Here is a 21,848-nt window from a genome sequence, read left to right on the forward strand (position 1 = left end):
GTATTCAACCTTGAGAATTTCGGAAACTTTCTATATGCCTTAAACTAGGAGTCAGTGTATAGTGTTATGTCTCCAACTGTCAGCATGTACAGGTTTGGGAGCCAGGAGGTGGGGTGGTAGTGAGCCCTCTCATACTGTGCCTCGTAACCCACTTAAGCAATTTCTGCTGGTCAAGCCTGATGTCTTGGCTCAGTGGGTTTAGTGGTCCTAGTGTTCTAGAGAGGAATATTTATACCAGGTGTATTAAATTGGAACCTGTGACTGTCCCTGGCCGTTTTGGGTTCCTCTTGCTTCTAAACCGGCAAACCATTTTGAACAGGATGATGGCTGCTATCTTCCAGAAGGAAAATTGGGTTGTTGTCACATACTCAGGCAAAGAAGACTATGTCTAGAACCTAGGAGTTTCACTGAGACACATCTTAGTACTCTCTTGCTTAAAAGTACTGTCCCCAAACGGCGGTAACTTAATGACTTAGATCCTATGGGCATAAAGGGTTGGGTCATCTTCAGGTAAAGCACTCAACTAGCTGAGGATCAGCAGAGGGAAAGGGGAGCATAGTGTACGGGTGTGTCTTAGTGTGGCTAAGATATACTGCTCTATACCGTGGAAGGCTGACCTCTATTGATCACCTTAACTGGATTCCTTTGCCCTTTAGTTTCCAGCTGGGATGGGTCAATGCGACCAAGTAGAAAGAGAAAAAGAGAACAGGATACCTAGCCCGCAGCTCTTCTTCCCCAGCCACAATTTGGAGGGTTGATCTATTTCCTCTACCTATGGCAACTGCTCTTGTCCAGCAGATACTCTCCCATGAGTGCTTCTTTCTTCATATTCTGGTAGTACCTTCCTCCCCTTGTCCCTTCTGTCCCAGGAATGGTAGTGGCTTCCTGATGTTGCTACATCATCCCTCGTTCATCTCTTTTGTTCTTCTCAGGCTTTTATAATCAGACCCTCATTTAACTCTCTTCAGTCGCCCCCTTTTTTTTTAAAATTTTAACTTTATTTTGGAGTATAGTTGATTTACAGTGTTGTGTTACAGCAAAGGGAATCAGTTAAACATATACATATATCCATTCTTTCTCCCATATAGGTTATTACAGAATATTGAGTAGAGTCCCCTGTGCTATACAGTAGATCCTTCTTGATTATCTGTTTTATATATCATAGTGTGTATACATTAACCCCAAACTCCTAATTTATCCCTCCCTCCCTTTGGTAACCATAAGTTTGTTTTCAAAGTCTGTGAGTCTGTTTCTGTTTTGTAAATAAGTTCATTTGTATGACTGTTTTAGATTCCACGTGTAAGGGATATCATATGATATTTGTCTTTCTCTGTCTTCAGTCACCCTTTTGAGTGTGTCATCTGTTCTGAATCCACCAAAATCAATCTGTCTTTATATCTCTACATATCCTTATATCTCCATTACTTTATCAGCTTTAAATAATATTGCTATCCATCTTATGATACAAAGAGATCAGCATATTTATTCCACCTCTTACTGCTCTCCCTCTCATCGCCTCACTTTTGTTGGATATATAATTTCTATATTGTCCAATTTTTCACATTTACATTCTAATCTTTACCATAATTCTCACACTATGATCGTAGTTCCAGGGACAGTGGATTCAATTCTCATAATCAGTCCTTTTCCTGTAGTTTCTCCATTCATCAAAGGAAGGCTGAAGTTAAAAAAACTCGAAAAACTATATTCCTTGAACTCTTACATGTTCAAAATTGTTGCTTTGATGTTGAACTGCAGTTGGTCTAGTTATAAAGATTCTTGAGTCACTCTTTTTTCAAGCCTTAATTGGCACTGATTGTTCCACAGTATTGAGTATTGATATAGAGAAGTCTGAGGTTATCCTGCATTTTTTTCCCCCTTAAGTCTCTTGATCTTTTTATCTGGATGCAGACTACATGTCAATATATATTGAAACTATGAAACTTTACTAGGCTGGATTTTGGTGTTGATCATTCTCTCACTTTTTCTCTTGGATGTGGCATGTGTATCCCATCTATAGATTCAAGTCTTTTATTTTTGGTAAGTTATCTTGGGTTATATCTTTAAATACGTGTTTGGTTACATTATTTTGGTTCTCTTTGACCATGACACTGATTTGCCTGTCTTCCATATCTATTCTTTTCTCTCTTGCCTTTTTAAACTATATTTATTCTGATATCATATTACATCTTTTCTAATTCCTACCATTAATTGTGCCTGTGTTTTCAGAAGAACCTATTTTCCTTTGTGCTTCTTCCAATCTGGCTCATTTCTATAGTATTTAATTTTCTTCCTTCTACTTCATTTCTGGGTTTTGCCAGTTTCATCATCTTAGTTAGGATCTTTGCAGAAAATAGACGGCACACTCAAACTGAAGAGAATTAATAAAGGGATTGTATACAAAGGTGAAAGCAGATGTAGGGAACTCACAAGAGTTAGTGCAGTACCCCCTTGGGGGCCGCTGTTACTGACTGTAGGTCTGAAGGGGCAAAGGGAGGGAGTGGTAACTAGAATCCAAAGAGAGAGCCATTTAAAAGCCTCTCCCTCCTGAACCTCTGCTTTTCTTGATATTTCCATGGTGGAGAATGGGGCCCCACGACAGGTCCATAACTAGGACTGCAATCTCGTGTGCATTGGCATTTTCTAACACTGCTTCTGTGGCCCACACCCAGCCTGGGCCCTGTGGCCACAGCACTGCTTCACATGAAGTTCAGCTGCCCAGATGGAGACGCAGAGGAGCTGCTGCCTTCCTGGGCAGGGACCCTGGGAACAGGACACTCAGGGTTAAGGCAGGTTGCAGAGGTGATTTGAACTGTGGCCTCCAGCAGCACCTTGAGCTTTCTTTTTGTAATCCAGAAGAAATAAAAAGTAACATCCTTCAATAAAAGAAAAAAGCCTCTCCTTCCTTAGTCAAGCGATGTTACCAGCCCAGCATGACCCCAGAGGGGGACCCAAGGGAATAACTTGACCTCTTCTCCCCCTCCATTCTTCTGCCAGTACTCTCAGTTGGCCAAGGCCAACTAGAAGCTAGAAAACCTTTTGAATAGTTTGAATAGAGGTCAGCCTCCTGGGGAGCAGATCAGGGTGGAGAAGATTAAGGAGTGTATCTAGAGGGGCATCTTTCCTGAGCTCTTCTGCTCTACTGTGTCCACTTCTGTTTCAGTTATAATTGTCTCATTAAGGGTTTTTAGTAATTCTTGATGACATATGTGGTTATAATTTTTATCTCCGTGCTACATTTTTCTTGGTGACTATTCATCATCTGATATTTGCTTTTCCTATTTCTTTACCTCTTTTTCCCCCATAATAGCTTTGTTTAAAGCCTCTGCTTGTTCCTGTTATGATCACTCATCTTTTAAATGAGCAACCTCCCCATCAGCCATTTGAAGAAGCTTTGGGTGGCAGAGTGGATAAGACTGTGTTGCAGGCTCCCAGCAATTCTGCTAATGACAGAATTGCCTGTGCGCCTGAGTGATTTTAGCTATTATATCTTCCCTGCTGACAAACTGCAGCACTCTTAATGATATAAAGTGTCTCTCCTCCTTTTTCCTACAACCAGAGGTTACTTTCTGAAAATACGGATTGTTCAGGTGATTCCTCAGTTGACTCTGACTTCCAAGTATCCAGAGATGTTCCCTATTCCCAATGTTGTGAATAAAATATGTATTATTTTATATTTCACTGTAGCATACTTTTTTGAGAGATTTGTGTAGAGCTTTTGCTGAGCTCTGTCCCTATGCGGGTCCTCTCTTTACATATTCATCTGTCCCAGTTGGCCTTTATTGCTCTTGGCAGATCCTTTTTTTGCTTACTTTGCTATGATTGTTTGGAGGTTTCATATATTTCCCAGTCCCATCAGAGATCAAGTTTGCATTAATTTTTCTCTTCTTTCTTTTGTGGCTTTTGGAGGATTTCTTATAAAAGTATTCATAGACCTCACTCCATCATTTTCAAACCAGAAATCACACGTACCCCTTTGATCTTCCAACAAACACATATGTAAAGAACACATGAGGCTCATGTTCTACCATGTAAAAGAAAAAATCCCTAGCCAAAGCTAAAAATGTATAACTCATTAAACATGGAACATTTTCCAAGTGCCGAGTATATCTAAATGACTCTGGTTTAAGATTTGTCCCATGGTTTAGAGGTGTTTTCATTTTTCAAAGATAAGTCATCTGTTCCTAAGCCTGTTTTTCTTTATTTGTGTTCCAAAGTCCTCCTAGCTGCACTCTCCTGAAATGTCAAAATACTACCTTCAGAGCAGAAAATAGATTCTCCCAGTCATATCTTATCCTCTTATCCTCCAAAGCTCCCAATTTGCCAGTGAAGTAACATAAAAGTTAAAGATAAATTCTGTGACTGTAATCCCAATTGGGAGGCACACTCATCTCTTAAACAGTTCTGTCAACTTGGATTTATCTTCATGGAAGGCATATAAAGCATCGTTTACATAAATAACGTGGAGCTTTGAGTTGGACAAATACCAGGGATGAGTAACTGCCCTGGAGTAGACCTATTAAATCAATCACTGGGGCTCAGACAATCAGAAAAGCATTGACTATAGCCATACAAAACCTGATCACAACATAATCTTCCTCTGCTTCTTGATGAGGTAACAAAATATGCTGTGTTCATTGAACAGCTGCTTTCATAAGGAGAGCAATAATGAAAAAAATCTCCCAGAACCTTTAGTTCTTGCACATGGAAACAAGACTTCCAGTGAGAAAATTAAAATGCCAACAAGATTTATACTTACCTATGTAGATGTCCTACGATCGTAGACATGTTCCATTACTTTTAAAGTGCAAGAAGGAGAAACAATGTCATTTTTTAAAGTACTGTTATTGAAATATAAAAGTAATAGGCATGGTTCCTATTATGGGCTGAATTATGCAACCCCCCTGGCCCCATGCAATTCATATGTTGAAGTTCTAACCGATAGTACCTCAGGATAAGACTCTATTTAGACATAGGCTCTTTAAAGAGGTAATTAAGTTAAATGAGGTCATTAAACTTGGCCCTAATCAATATGACTGAGCCCTAATCCTTATAAGAAAATGAGATTAGAACACAGACACACATAGAGGGAAGGCCGCGTGAATATACATGGCTATCTGCAAGCCATGAAGAGAGACCTTAGGAGAAACCAATCCCAAAGACACCTTAATTTCAGACTTCTAGCTCCAAAATTGTGAGAAAATAAATTTCCCTTGTTTAAGCTACCCAGTCAGTGCTACTTTGGTGTGGCAGCCCTAGCAAACACACTTCTCTTTCTCTTTTAAAGGTAAATAAGGAAATGAAGATAGAGAGGCCCAAAGTTAAGCCATCTCTACCATGCTCAGACAAAATTCTGACACTTGGTGTAAACATCCAGTTTTTCAGTGGTTACGTATGGAAATCAATGTTCCCTTAATTGCTTAAACTTTGGCTGTGAATATTCTCCCATCACACTCTCTCTATTAAGAAGAGTGAAATGTCACATAACTAGTTGGAAAGGGGCTTGCCAGAGCTGCATACAGAAAGCATGAAACCATATTCTACGTAGAAAAATCTGTTACAAATGAGTTAACTGAAGAAGGAGACATTAAGTAGTATCTGCTAATTGATTTCAGAGTGGGTATAAAGAAGAGATATGTGTAAATTACTAGCGAAAAAATAATGGAAACTAGCTTCTCAAGAATTACAGGGTTATGACATTTCAGATTTTTTTAATAGTACCTACAAAATAAGGAAAAAGGCCTAGTTTGAGATCCTCTTACTAAAGATGACATTTTTTTTTCTTCTTCAAACATTCTACCCTGCTAAGTGTCCTTATAATGAACAAATAAATAATAATATCATATCTCCTTGCTTCTGCGTTTATATGAAAAGCTTCCCCATTTCACTGCTTCCTAGCAAATGAGAGCAAGAAGTGAAATAAAGTCTTTGGGAAGCAGGACATCACTCACACGAAACAAACATGGGCTGGCATCCTGCTTAGACTCACATCTTAGGAAGAGGGCCCCGTTCACTTGCTCCATGCTGGCTTTTCTGGAAGATGTGAACAATCTTTCAAATGACTTGGAAAATTTTAGGCACATCAAACTCTACTGAATCTAGATCTCAGAAAACCCAAAATGAACTAATGACCACGTGACAGTAGCAGTGGTAATGTTTCATTTTAGGAAATATATGGAATATAAACAAAATTTTTAAAAAGCAGTATGATAATAATGGCCTTATTTTCCAAGATTTCTTGGACTAATCTTTAAGACCTATGTCAAATGTTTTATCCCAGTTATTAAGAACCATTTCATTTCATGCATCATGGGGGAGGGGTGTCTCTTTGAAGATTAACTCCATCCATGGTAGTGCTGACGTATCTGGACATGTGTCAGATGTGATCCAGAAAGGACAGGGGTCAGTCCCAGCAGCTGGATAGAGAGATGCCAACCTGGTGACAGTGTCTTAGTGCAGCCTGCTGGGGCCGGGGGCCAGTGCGGGGAGGAAGAAAAGTATGCTCTATTCCTAGGCTTCTATTCAACTATGTCTGTTCCCCGTCACAGGAGGCCTTGGCTCTCAACATTACACCTTTTTATTGACAGAGTACTTTTAATTTGCACCCAGGTAGGTATAGTACACTCATTATATTAGGGTGAGGGGCTCAGAAGGGGCTCCTAAGTCAGTCTTAAAATTTGCCTGAAACCAGACCTCCTCTGTCACTCTCTAGGCTCAGGTGCTGTGCTGACTCCAAGTCTCTCACAAACATACTTTCTAGGGAAGATAACCATATAAGAACCCCAAACCAGGATATTTTTGAGAATGAAATAGGGCACTAAAAGTAGTTAAAATTATTTAATTTCTTCAAAATATGTATAGTAACTTACAATTTGGTTTTATTATGTTGGCTGTCCCAATGAAATATTTCTATTAACAGCCCTTTTCAAAAATAAAATTTGTGCTAAAAATAACATATCTGTACATTGAAGCAAAATAAAAATGTCTCTTTATATATTATCTAAAAATTCAAAAGTAAACGGGTAATCCCTCCCTTTGCTACAACATGGATGGGCCTTGAGGGTATTATGGTGAGTAGAATAAGTCAGAGAAATACATACAAAAACTGTATGATCTCACTTATATGTGAAATCTAAAAAACTGAATTCATAGCACCACAGAACAGATTGGTGGCTACCATAGGTAGGGATTGGGGGTGGGGGAAATGGAAGAAGGTGGTAAAAAAAAAAAAGATAATTATTCTTGGCTCATATTCACATTCTTTAGCTAGTTTCTTAGCTGTATCTGGCTCTAACACTGTGTCACTGGCAGTTCTCTGAAGGATGTATTTTTTCAATATTGTATTATTTTTAATCTTTTAATAAAATTGCCTGAAAATTTCTCTAAAATTTCATTTTATGATTAATAAAATTAAAATTTGTTGACACTCAACTGACTCCTCTGTAGAGGAGTATAATATTCCTCTGTATAACTCCTCTGTATAATATTTTTAGTTGGGAAAATACTATCTACAGGTATTGAGGCTCTTAATAAGATCAGAGGAAATTCTGCTAAATAGAGGATATCCTCAGTTTTAATTGCATCGAAGTATATAAATACCTCAGCCCAAATATTTTAACAATTAAAAGACAAAAGAGACATAAGAACAGGAAAAATAAATGACAGATGAAGAACTCTCACTACAAAAAATATGTCATGATATATATATCTGGAAAAGACAATAATTTGAAAAGACGTATGCACCCCAAATGTTCATAGCACCACTATTTACAATAGCCAAGACATGGAAGCAACCTAAGTGTCCATCAAAAGATGAATGGATAAAGAAGATGTGATACACACACACACACACACACACACACACACACACACACACACACACACCCCTGAATCACCTTGCTGCATACCTGAAATACAATATTGTAAATCAACTATACTTCAATTTAAAAAAGAACGAAAGAAAAATATGCCACAAAGCAGAAGAAGATTATGGCCAAATATGTCAACATGAATTTTTAAAAATCAATAAAATGAACATATCTTAAAAACAAAAGCATAATGTAGAGATAAAAGAGCTCAGGGAAGATCTGAAGATTTTCCTCTCAGACTGGGCCATCTAGGTTCATTAGAGACATCCTAATCATTTTGGTCCTTAAAGTGAAAAGGTCTGCATTTTCATACTCATACTCCTAGAAGGCTACTTGGTTTCTATGCAAATCTTCCAACTTACTCCCAGCAAGTTGTAAACCTATCAAGGAATATGAAAGAGGTATCATTCATTATCCTAATCAAAAGATTATCAATTATATTCTCCCCCAAAACAATAGAGGAAGCATTATTGACTTAATTCTAAAATGTCATCCAAATGGTTTTTCTCAGACCAAAATCTGTCTGCTACAAAAGCCTTCCTGAGTTCACTAGTAGAGACAGAACAGCTAGCTATATTTCAATGGCCATCTTCTCCTTTTCCTTTCCCGTTAAGTCCCACCTCAACAAGCCCACCACTATTATTATCTTCTGCATCATCACTGATTAATAAAGGTCAAGAAGAAATGATGAGATTTGCATCTGAAAATAAACTTTGAAAATAGTGACTTTGCAATGTTTTTCCAATGATATATGTCATGTTTCCAATGATAGTAAAAACTAACCTGTAAATTTACCTCTCGTTTCCTTACCAATTAGGGATGATTTTGCATGCTTTTAAAAAATATGTTGGTGCACATGAAAAAAGCTTTGAGAAAACAGGACTGAAAAGAGAAGAATGTGCACAAATAAAGAAGTCAAGATGGCAAACATATTACTTTGGGTATATTTTAAGTACCTATAACAAAAGGTCCTATATTTCAATGGCTTAAACAAAACAGAATTTTATTTCTTTCTTAGTTAAAGGTCTGGGTGTGCATTTCCAGGCTAGTGGGGAAGTTCCTTCTCTACAGAGCTCGTTACCCTTCCATTTCCTAGAATATTCTTCTCTGCACTGGATAAGGTTGGATCTAGTCCAAATTCTAGCTTGTAAGAAGGGAGAAAGAGAAGACGTGGCAGGCAAGCAATTTCTTCTTTAAATCATGTTACTTGGAAGTTACACATAACACTTATTATGTCGATGCCATATATACGGCATATGAAATATATGGCATATGAAATATGTGTGTATATTTATATACACACATGCAATACAAATAAATATACTAAACATATAATGATATATACATTATATATATATTTATATAATCTCAGATGATGCAGTGACACAACTGAAATGAGACTGGGTTATGGTGTTGCAAAGCACTTGTTTTTATAAAAAATATACTTAAAATTTGTCAGATTAACGTTGGTCATCAACTGCTTTTCCTTTCTTTTTTTGGCCTACCACCATTTTTTTTTTTTTTTTTTTTTTTTTTTTTTTTGCGGTACGCGGGCCTCTCACTGTTGTGGCCTCTCCCGTTGCGGAGCACAGGCTCCGGACGCGCAGGCCCAGTGGCCACGGCTCACGGGCCCAGCCGCTCCGCGGCATGTGGGATCTTCCCGGACCGGGGCACGAACCCGCGTCCCCTGCATCGGCAAGCGGACTCTCAACCACTGCGCCATCAGGGAAGCCCTGGCCTACCACCATTTTGATTATTTTGTGGATTTTTAGCATTTGCAACCCAAACTGAACAGGAATAAGTCAGTCATATTCTCTTTGAATAACTATCTTGTCACATCAGAGTACTAACAGCACTTCCCACAGAATAGGAAATCAGTACGTTTGGGGAGCCTGACAAAGAGTGGATAGATAGATGGAAAGATATTTCAATATGATCTCAGGAGCCATGTCAGTTCAATTCTACATGGAATTCCTTTTATGTGATATCTTTCCTTATACAGTTACAGGTGAGTTTTAAAATACAGATACTAAATGAAATAGAAGAAAGATACAACATTGAACAACAAAACTCATTGATAAGCATGCTGCTTAGATCTTTTGTGCAAATTTCATCAAGTTATTAAAAGCAGACATCTGCAATATAATTTCAAGACATTCTACTTATATGGTGTCAACTTATATTAAAGTGCATATTTCAAAGCAAAACTCCTCTGATGCTCTTGTAGCCCACATACACATTCATACTCTCAACATATTCCATATGTTGGTTTGTAAAATTACATATGTAGTTCTACTAGTACAAGGCCAAATAAACCAACTTGATAGATTGAGAGGAAATTAGTTCAGCCAATCTTTAATTTTTCTCTACTTCTGCTACATATAGAAGCATCTTAGCATCTGCCATTTTCCAAAGAAATTAGAGACTGCTTAAAGTGAGACTGCCTCCCATTACAGACAAATTAATTTTAAGCCTCTTAGAATACAGGAAGTTATGGAATGATAATTAACTACTATTGAAAAGGGTATCTTTGTCTTACAAAGTAGAATCAAATTTACATATACCTTGTGGGTTATTATAGAATGGTCCTTAGACTCAACTGCTTTCTGCTTTGTCCCTCAGCTAGCTGGAGCCCTCATGCCTGCTAAGCCCCAGGTTGGAGCTCTTCTGCTTTTCCACTGGTGCCCACTTTATCACCACTCTGTGAAGAAATATTTTTAACTTATTTTACTGCCCTTTTAAAGATCTGGAGCAGAGGATCTAAAAGTGGATTCTAGAATTAAGAAATGAGCCTGAGGTGAAACTTTCTTTGGTTAATCTGCATTATAATTTATTTGAATTCTGGTAGGAACTGACATATTAGTCAATATTAATCAAGAAACCAATTTTTATAATGATCAAATGTGTAAGCTGATGCAGGTTCAATGAAGGATACAAATATAAGAAATAGCTCCAGGACTTCCCTCGTGGTCCAGTGGTTAAGACTCTGTGCTCCCAATGCAGGGGGCCCAGGTTCAATCCCTGGTCGGGAAACTAGATCTCACCATGCCGCACCTAAAGACCTGGCGCAGCCAAATAAATAAATAAATATTAAAAAGAAAAGAAAAAAAGAAATAGCACCAACCCTTAAGGAATTTATAAATTAACTGAAATAAGAAAGGGAGAAAAATATTTAACAGCAAAATGGGGTATATGGTAAGTAACTAATGACAAGTACAGGTAATCAATATTTTAGGAACCCAGACACAGGGAAGATCACTATGCAGAGGACTATTCTAGGAAGTCATGATGGAAATGCAACAGAGCTGAGCAGATTCCATCAAGGCAAAGAGGAAAGTGGAAAGAAATACTTTAAAGTAAAAAAAAAAATGTTGGGGGAGAATATTCTGGTCAAATTCTTCAGCCATCTTTCTTAAAACTCATCCACAATCATAATATCAGTTAACATTGATAACTGATTGATAACACTGAGTGCTTATTCTGTGCCAGGCATTTTCAAGGATTATTTCATTGAACTAAAAACACACTTCTGATATGGATGTCAAGATAATTTTACTTTATTGATAAGCATAATGATGCCTATGTCATTTATTGATTCGTTTAAGGTGACAAAGGTAATGGATGGCTTTTAACTATGGTTAAAAGTTCAAACCATAGTTACAACATATGCTTACCACCCTTTTCAGTCTTTTTCTGTTGGACAAATCACTGAAGGTCTGTGAAAAGTTAACCTGATGCCATTTGGAAACTTCCAAAGTCCTTTATCCTGTTGTTATAAAACTTTTCATCTTTCAAAAATCTAGTGAAGCAACATTATATAGAGGACAGGGCTCAGGACTGAGCATAAGCAATTGCAAGGATTAGGCTTTGGCATTCGGGAAGTGTCTTAACTTCTCCATGCCTCAGTTTTCTTATTGATAAAATAAGGCAAGTAATGAAATCATTGCAAGTGTCTCTTCCTGCTATAAAGTTTAATGATCTGTGATAGCAAATTTCTCAAAATAGATCTCAAGAAAGAAAAATGATAAATATTTGGTGGTAGTCTAACAGTTATACCCATGGATTTTCTTGTTTGTTTCATTGTCAGTTCTTAATAAAGACGAGGAAGATATAATTCTTCATCTCAAGAGGTTTATAAGCTAGCAAGAAAGAAGGAAAGCTTTTTTAAAAATGAAAAGATAAAAGCATTCAATATAAAGCAGAATGTAGTAAAGTACTAGTAGAGATCAAAAGTGGGAAGAAATACAGTCAAGGGAAATCATTGAGTATAACATGTCACTAAAGTGTTAACAAATGATCTGAGCCTTGAAGAATCAATAGCAGTAATCATAGATGGAGAATTAGATGAGGATGAAAATCTCACAAGAACACAACAGCAAAGGAAAAACATTCAATAGTCAATGGATGGGGATCAATGTGAAATCTCAGGGCATTCTATGACAACATTGAGTAGTACAATTTGGCATACTGAATGCATGGACAGGGCTGTGGAAGGTAAGAATGAAGGGAGGCTACGACAAAGAATAGAGAGCCTGGAATGCCAGACGCAAGAGTTCAAAAGTAATAAGGATCCATGGTGATTTTTGAGCAAGGGAATGAAGTGAAAAGTTTAAAACTGTACTTTAAACTGGTATCAATTGAAGACTGAATGGGGGAAATTAATGCGGAGCTCTTACCCAGATAAAAAGGGGCAAGATGTGGGTTTGGCTGCAGAGATGAGAACTTAGTGAAGTGAAGTGAAATGAAATAAAAGGAAGGACATTCTAGAGCTCAAAAGTATTCAGTTTTACACATATTTTGTAAGTGCCTGCTACGTATTGGGCACTGATTATCAAGGTGTGGGCATACAAAGATGAACAATACATGGTCCTCTCTCTCAAGGACCATGTATGAATATAGCTTATTGGTTAAAAGGATAGCCACCAGAAGCTGAAGCCTGGCTTCATACTGAGAAACTGTGTGGCCCTGGGAAAGTTGCTTAATATCCCTGTGCCTTGGTTTCCTTATCTGTAAAATGGGGATAGTTAGCAACATTCCTCAAGGCATTATTGTGATGGTTAAGTGAGTTAGTATATGGTACTCAAAACACTGCCAGCCATAGAATAAAAATTCAATATAGAGCTATTTCTACTTCCACATAAAATTACAAAAAATAATTAATTCCAGAAGGAGGAATTTTGATGAAGGAAAGAAATCTCAAATAGCAGAAAAGAAAAAGGGGTCTCTTAAAAGTGGCTTTTAATAATCTGTCTAGAAATATTAGCTCAGCTCAAGATTGAGTACAAGCAACTAGAGCTTTCATCTAATGCAATAATTTAAAGACATTCCTCTCTCAGAGGAATAGAACTCTCAGAGCAGAAGAAAAAATTACGTATTTCATATTAAATCAATAACAAGATTTCAGGGTTGTAATAATCAATCTGTTCTGCATTACTTTATCAATGATGGGGATAGAAAATATTATGAGAAGCATAATACTTTATCCTCGACTATCTAGTTTTTCTTAGTTATCTTTTTTGTTTAAACAAGAAAGATCTTTTACAACTGAAGATTATATACACTATTTATAGAATATCTAACATTTCAAATATGTTTTTTTCTCTCGTGTCCCCTTCTACACTATCTGACTGGCTTGCCTCTTTCTCAATCCTGAAAATCTTGAATTTACCCAGGGAACCTGGAAAATTGGAGCGACAGATTCCCAGTGTTTAACATTGGGGATATTATGATTTTAGGCAATAAACTAACTCCTGAGAGTTTAAGTGTCCTTCCTTACGTGTCTGAAACTAAACACTGAAATACTGTTGTAAGCATCATGATCAAAGCTGCTTCTTTGTGTTAGCATTTATTTTAGCTTTCATCGTCAAAGATTATCCATTTCAAACTGAACATTCCTTAGTCACCAATCTCTCCTGAAAGCCTGTAATCCTGAAACAAATTTTCTAAGCAGGATGGAGTTAAATAAAATAATTCGTTTTCTAGGACTTGGAACATTTGTCCTAGTTTCACACCTTATGCTGCAACTCAGTTACTGCTTGAAAGGCAAAGCGTGCAGCCAGAAAGCAAGTTCCAACCTCACCTCTTCTTTCTCTTATACCTCTTGAGCCCTTCAACAGCAGATTCACTGACCTGCCTGTATGCTTTAGAGTCAAGCACTATTTGGAGGAAGTCAAAATCAAAGACCTGGAGACAGATGCCTGATTTACATTCAAACTCTGTTTCAGACCTTGTCTACTATAGATTTTATAATCCCCTTTATTGTTTGAGAAATAATCCTCAAAATAGCTTCAGTGATGGAAAGTAAATTTATTCACACAGCAAATATTTATTAAGTACCTACTATATGCACATCACTGAAATCGATACAGAATGGGGTAAGGGGATGGGGAGAGAAGAGTGAGGGATGAATTTTACAAAAACAGTCAATAAGAAGCTTTTTCTTTGAGGAGTTCAGAATCTAGTTGAAAACACAAACAAGAGTACACAAACTGTCCATCCCTAGAAAACTATGAACTGTAATTTTTCACTTCAGCTTCATTTTTATCTTTCAGATACATTGAAATGTTTATATTTAAATTTTAAATCCTCTTTCATTAAGGATAGAGAGTAATGTCTGATTTCTTTATAAGAAGAAGCTGGGTAAAAGCATCTTAGTGACTCGAGTGAAGCTGCTAGACATAAACAAAGGAAAGGGGTCTTTCCTGTAAATATCAGAAATTGAAGAGATGAAATGAAGTTCATTTTTTTAAAAATAAAGAATGGTTACTTGCTGGTTTGCATTTAGACATGTTTGTAAACGTCCCCATTTTCTACTTGCCAAAATTCAATTTGGGTGTGTACTGTCTCTACCTTTATTTAGCAATGTATATATAAACTTCAAAACTTCCCCAGTCCCAGATGCAGGAAAATCGGGGTTGTTTGGGTATAGTTTTCACAACTAAATTCTTCTTCATCCTATATGTCTGTTCCTCAAGTGTAGGGAGAGATCAAAGGGAAACTACATGGTAATAAGTCCAAAGAGATGGGTCACAGGCTAAAACCTTAGCAACATGGCACAGGGACTGTGCTTAAAATCTAGGAATGTAGAAACTATATCTGGAATTTCTATATTAAAAAAGGAAGTTTGTACAGGAGAGAAAAATGTACCAGTTGCTTACTCAATTTCTCATTTGGTCTTTACCATATTCTCATTAGATTGAGTTTAATTTGTTTTACATAACTTCTGGGTAGGCCAGAAACTAGACGTATGATCATGTAAACACACTTAGTATAGTGTGTAAGAGCATGGAATGGAACCAGACTTCCCAGGTTTGGACCACGGTTCTGCCATTTACCAGTCATCTAAGCTTCAACAATTTTCTTCACCTCTCTGCATCTTAGTTTCTTCATCTATATAATGAAAATAATGGTATCAACCTCATAAGGCTGCTGTGAGGATTAACTGAGTTGACATATGTAAAGGATTTAGAGTACTGTCTGTCACATTCTAAGCATCTCTAAGATGTTGCTATTCCTATACTATTATCCCTTAAAATAACACCAGGAACCCCTACTGCATCTTCCTACTTTCCATAACCATTTTTTTAGAAACAAACAAAAAAAGTCAGTACTTTTTTTTTAAGTTTAAAGTACCAAAGTAACCAATTTTCTATATCCAATTTCTATGACCTAACCAGCTACCAATATTTCTCTTTACCATAGTTCAAATTAGGTCTACACTTCAGTAGTCTCAACGTTGCAAGATGTCGAAATAGGGAATACAAAACTCAGGGCTAAGGACACTTTCACTCTTATTTATGTAACAGTTTATATTAAGTATTAATATTTTAAACTCTTTATAAAATTGTGCTTTTTCCCCTTTCTTCCATCAATACAGCCAACATACTTTCTTTTGTCTATTTATACATAAGGGAATCAGTGAATAACTAGAGAAATTTAACACTCTTCCTCTAAACTCTAAACATAAAATCTTTTTAATCAAAACAGGTTAATCCTGGCTTTGGAATCAGAGAAATCATATTAAAATGCATACACTATGATTCATTCAAAACCTGAATACAGCAATATATAATCCTATAAAGCCACAGAGCTTTTAGATCAAGGCAAAAAAGGTAAATCAAACCTGAAAATGAATGGATTAGCAGAAACAGGAGCATTACTGTAATATAGAGAAGCAGATTTTGTCAAATCTTGCTTTCTAATTCCCATCTGGAAAAGCCTTGCTCCGCAAATGAACAGGTTTGAAGGAATGCCTTTAACATCTGTAAAGTTAAAAAGCATCAAGAATTGGAATGGGCTTAATCCCCCATTCCACAGCAGGTATTTTATATACAATCATAAGAAGTGATGAAAGTCAGACACAGATGGACAAATTGGTAGATTTAATCAGATTGATCCTCTACTCCTTGTTTAGTCTACCCTGTTTTAGCTTCAACTCGCTTGGGTTAACTAAAGTCAATGGTCAGATATGTAAGGAATAAAGCCAGGTCAAAAATCAGGGTTGAAGTGTCAAATGATAACCTATTTCAACTCCATGAACCGTCGAAGACAGAAAGTTTTTATTTATAGTTTTGTGTGTATCATTGTGCGTAACAGTCTATATTAAATTGAGTCTATGAAATGGGCCTTGTGTTTGACCCGCTGAGATTCTGAAATGACAGGAAGAGACTGTGTGTCGAAGAATTGATAGGGGTGGAGGAGCCGAAGTCAACAGAGGTAGTAGACGTGAGATTTAGTGGTTTAAAACACTGGCTAATTAGGATGCCTAAAATGTTCTTTGGAGCAGCAGACACATTTAGTTGCTCTGAAATCCATTCTGTGTTCACAGCTCCAGCTGTTAAGTGTTCATTTCTTTTCCCACATGGTTGTATGAAGATAGAGGAAGGAAGATGAAATTTATAATTACATATCAAATAGCAGTATTGGTGTCACAAGAAATTGGTTTTAAAAATGATGCATATCTATAAACTTATCCCAAGTATTTTGGGGGCTGTTTTTGCTGCAAATTATTTACCATTACTCTGTCCTATTACGAATCTATAGAAAAACTTGTAAATATGCTGGAAAATGTCTCATCAGTACCACTAAGCATATTATTATCTATGGCTGTTTCTTTATATAGTGCAGTATATGCTCTTGCAAAGTAAACCAAAAACTTGGATAATGTTAGAACTAATACTACTTGAAATGGTACTATTTTCTTTTGTTTCTCCATTCATATACTAAAATATTTTTCGAGCTGAGTACTGTGTGTGATGTGTTTCTAATGTCTAACCCACTATATATGCATATTAGTTGTCGATAATATTATTCTTCCATAGTGGTAGAAATATCTTAAAGTTAAGGGCACCATAATCAAATAAAGATTTATACTCAGAGAAGATAAAAAATACCTTGTTTTGTTTTGTCTCTTATTCACGCAAATAAGATAAAATTTTTCCTTAATCTCCCATCTTCATTAAAGCTTAGTTTCAGTATAAAAAAAATCTGCAAACTCCATATGCAGCATACCTCTCTTTCTCTTCTGACCTCAATCCCCACAATCATAAAACACATGAAACTTTAAAACTGAATTATTTCTTACCATATGGGATCTGAGAATAAGATCAAACCCAACCTAGACAAATGCCATGCAGCAAGTCGACAACTGTTCCTGGAGTCCTGGGCAATGCCTGGGAGAGTGCCTGCCAGGGCCTACTGTTTTCAAACGAGTTTCATTTCTCTAACAATTTAAATCTGCCAAGAGAAAACCGAGACAATCAAGCTTTGTGCCAAAAAGCCCCAAGCTTAAGCTAGAGATGTATCCTCTCTTTAGCCTGCTGATGAGAGAGGGAGCAGAGAGAGAGGAAAGGATAAAGATTCAAAATGAGTAGGACAGAGGCTCAAGGATGCGTTTGGAATGCCACAACAGGACAATTTCTGGCCCTAATTACGTTCCTTTGTGGAGCTTCATATCTAGAATAGAGAATACCTTCGTCCTTTCTCTTTACCAACTCCTGTTACATTTGAATGTTGTCTGGAATATATCTTCTTCTCATCTCCCATCTTAGCCCTGCCAGAACTGTGTCCACAGAGAGACATTCTATCAGAGAGGCTGCTCCCTGCTGGTCCAATTTCAGAACAATGTCTTGGTGCCAAGGAAAGTTTCCCAAGGAAGACAACATTGCCCTGCTCTCCGTTTTCTGTCTTTTTCCTTCTTTATATTGCCTCAAACTCACCCACAAAAAGGAGGTTAACAAGCAGAGGAGAGAAAATGAGAGGGCTACTGGTAGTTTCCTACACTAGAGAGCCATATGCACTGAGAAAGGGTGAGAACCTCCTTTGCCAACCTGGCACCAGCCTTCCTGGCACCTCATGTTTGAGAAATGAGACCCACTGTTTCTTACCACAGGTCCAGGTGGTAAAAATCCATAGTTTATCCAAGCAGGCACCTTCAGTCGTAATACTAAAATGACACTAAACTGAGATAAAATGTAGTTGTTGTAAGTATACAAATAAGCTACAATATGTGCTATTTTGAGGTACAATATTTTCACAGTCACAAGTTATCTTCCTTGTTTTCTATAGTAGCTGAAATATGATCTTTTGATTCATACTGTTCTGGATTCAAATGTCAGCTTCCCACCAACAAGCTATGCGACTTTAGACAATTTATTTATAAATTGTCTGAGTTTTGGCTCCATTATTTTTAAAAGGGACATAAAAAACTTATTTTGCAGGGTAATTGTGAGGATAAAATATGAGATGATTGACTAAAGCACACAGAATTGTTGCAAAGTTATTACTAATAGCTGGTAAGCACTCAGTAAATGATGGCTATTAGTTTTCAATTTGGGATAAAAATATAATATTAAATGATCTTGCTTATTTTGGTCTTAAGGTAATCGCTGAAAATAGTTTGCTTTTGAAATTCTTTCAGGAGATTTTCTCTCAATCATCTTCAATTAATCCTGGAAAATCCATTACTTACTACATGACATCAGAGTAAAGAAGAGCTTTAAAAATCACAATTGAGAGTGAATTTGAAACAGACGCTGTGTTGGGAGTAAACTGAGATGACCCTTCTGGAGGATAATTTGGTAATACCTGTAAAGCAGTCAGAATTCCATTTCTAGAGATGCGTCCAAAAGGCATGATCAAGATATAGCCCTAATGATGGTCACCGCAATTTTCTAAAAACATTGGAAAGCATCTGTATGCACCTGCAGAAGATTGCTCACATACATTATGCTATATCCAGTGAAGCATTATGTATCCATTAAAAATTTTGTAGAAAAAATTGAATCATCTAAAGGAATAATCACATAGTAAGTGAAAAGACATACTGGAAAACATTACAGTATTCCATTAAAAATATATACATTTCCTAGAGAAAAAATATTGAAAGAATACACACCAAAAGATTAACATCTTTATAGCAGCACAAACGGTGTCTTTGGTTTTGCTTTTCTGCAATTTAAATTGTTTTTTGTGGAACATGTATTGGTTAGTAATTTAAAAATAATGTAAATGAATTTGCTTGAGTTCTAAATTTTTCTACTTCATTGAAAATTTGGAAATGTAAATAATGCTGCCCATATACCCAAGCATAAGTCCACACATACTTACCCACACATATTTATTCATATTTCCCCCAAAATGCCAGTATATTGATATACATTTTGCTTGCATAGAGAGGCATACTTTCAGTGATAAATGAAAAAGTCCTAATTTCTCATAGAAAGATCCTGTGTTTCTTCAAATATTCCTTTAAAACCCAATTTTAAACCCTCTTTAAGAAATAGTTTCAGAATATCTTTTCATGCCTCTTCCTTGTAAAGTCTTGAAATGCTGCTGACCTTGCATAATAATTTTTCCCTTACAACATATTAATTATCATTCTGGCACCTCTGGCCTACTCATGAAATCAATGAAGTGTGAAATGCCTCTGTGCAGAGTAATATTTCATATTTGGTACTTTACGTATTAATTACTTTTCTGTTTTTGCTAATCCAGTCAGAAAAAAAAATAACCTACTTCATTTTATAATGAACTGTCAATGAGAAAAACAGGAAAACAGCAAACAAGTCACATTTGCTGACCTATTGAAAGCTGCTAAACCCTTCTTATTGTCACGGCATCTTCTTATGTAAGCCTGCTGCTTACTAAGCAAAGGTCCTTCTCATAGCAGTGACTGGCTTTTGTGCTGAACATAACAGACGTGAAGTCTGAGAAACAAGTAATTTAAGTCATACCTCACTGTTTTGAGCCTGAAATCCAAAATAAAATACAAAGTCCAATTCAATGTCAACAAAAGAAGGTACACAGAGTGCTATTCAAAAATTTAATAATTTGCCAAATTATAATCTGCAAAGAGAAAAAAATATGGGAAGATGCTAGTGTATTAAAATTCTATTTAGTTGCCATTTCAGCTGCTCAACAGTTAAAATATAAATCAGTTTGACAATCTGAAAGCAGCAGTTTTAATCCTGAATTCTAAGAGCTTGTATGCTCTCTCTCTCTCTCGCTTTAATGCCAGCCATTCAGCCTGAACAAAAAAATTCAGGTGTGACATTTCTTGATTCAGGAGCTGTGTTAAGCAGTTGTAAAGTCGCTGTAATTTACAGCGAAGAATAAAACTAACCTAAGAGACCTCAGCCCTAATTTGCTAAAACTTATTACACCTCATTGGCCACTGAATAGCCAAAAGAAGAAAAAAGAATAAAAAAAACTTATCTGAATAAGAAACTTTACTAGCATTAGCTTAATGAGAAATGATTGGCTTAAAATTGCTCTGGCTACATCAATGGTTCACTTTAACACTATTTATGATGTTATGATTTTCTATTTCCTGAGTTACATAAAAGCCAAAGCAGTTACTGAAACAATACTAATGAGTCGATAGATGTTTTCAGATGTCTGTTTGACTCCTGAGTCTAGTTAAATATCTCAGTATGACGAATTTAGTTCTCTACTGAATATCCCAGCTGTTGAATGGATTTGCTAAGAAAATACATGTGTACAATTATCTTAAGCTATAGAGACTTTGAGACTATAGATATTCCAGTTGTGTTGATTTCATTCACCTATTACTTTATAATGCTATGAACATGCTACCCAGATGACCAAATGAACAGGCTACCTTAATAACTCTTGTGAATGACATCCCACAACTCTGCAAAGGAGAATGCACTACCTGGACTTTGCAACATTTTCAATGCATGTTTTCAATGAGAATCTTCTGCTGCACTATGTATTTCCTTTTGCCAGAGTAATTTGGGTAATGCTAAAGACATGGGATAAACTCACAGTCAGAATGTTACTATGTAAAAGAAAAGTAGCAAGTGGCTGGTTTACCCTAAATTAGCATTGTTGGTCCAAAATACTGCTAAACATTCTCAAAAATTAATCCATAATGGTATATTTGGTGAGGTGGCTTATTTCCCCACAATATTCTAAAACTTCCATTGTGCGTTAACAGATATGTAATACATAGTCTTTGTAGTACAAAACAACCATAGACATTGATATTTAGACTAGAAAAGAACCAAAGTTCTAAAGAGTGATTTGGGTGAATCACACATTTTTACACCTGTACCAATCAGTTGCAATATCACATGACTTCTGAGATTTCCAGATCTGATAACTTTCCAAAATATGGGTCAGATACTAAAAACCATATCTGTGGCTTTAAGAGGAAAGAAACATTCGAAGGTATTAAATACAGACAAAATCTATCCAATACTTCAGAATATCTACAAAAACTTTCCGTAAGAAATAGATAAAATAAACAAAGCAAACCCCCCTTCACCTTATCACCAACCCCAGCCTCATCACTCAAGAGGTTGGTGTGTGTTTGCTTTCCATTTTAGGTTGCTTACTCATTTCACAACTGGTATGTTGGTACAGCTAATTCAATTATGAAAAAAAAATCATACATATGTTATATATATAATGTACATATATATTAGGATGCTTTTAAATAAGTTTAAAAGCAAATCA

At 36.4% G+C, this 21,848-nt stretch overlaps 1 long non-coding RNA gene across 2 annotated transcripts in view; it reads right to left on the minus strand.

Moving 5' to 3' along the window:
• The window catches only part of LOC132519275 (uncharacterized), a 306,468-nt gene that overhangs the window by 19,533 nt on the left and 265,087 nt on the right, over positions 1-21,848 (minus strand). The gene's annotated exons all lie outside the window — the stretch shown is intronic.

Source organism: Lagenorhynchus albirostris, chromosome 4 (genome assembly GCF_949774975.1).
Source record: "Lagenorhynchus albirostris chromosome 4, mLagAlb1.1, whole genome shotgun sequence".
Lineage (NCBI taxonomy): Eukaryota > Metazoa > Chordata > Mammalia > Artiodactyla > Delphinidae > Lagenorhynchus > Lagenorhynchus albirostris.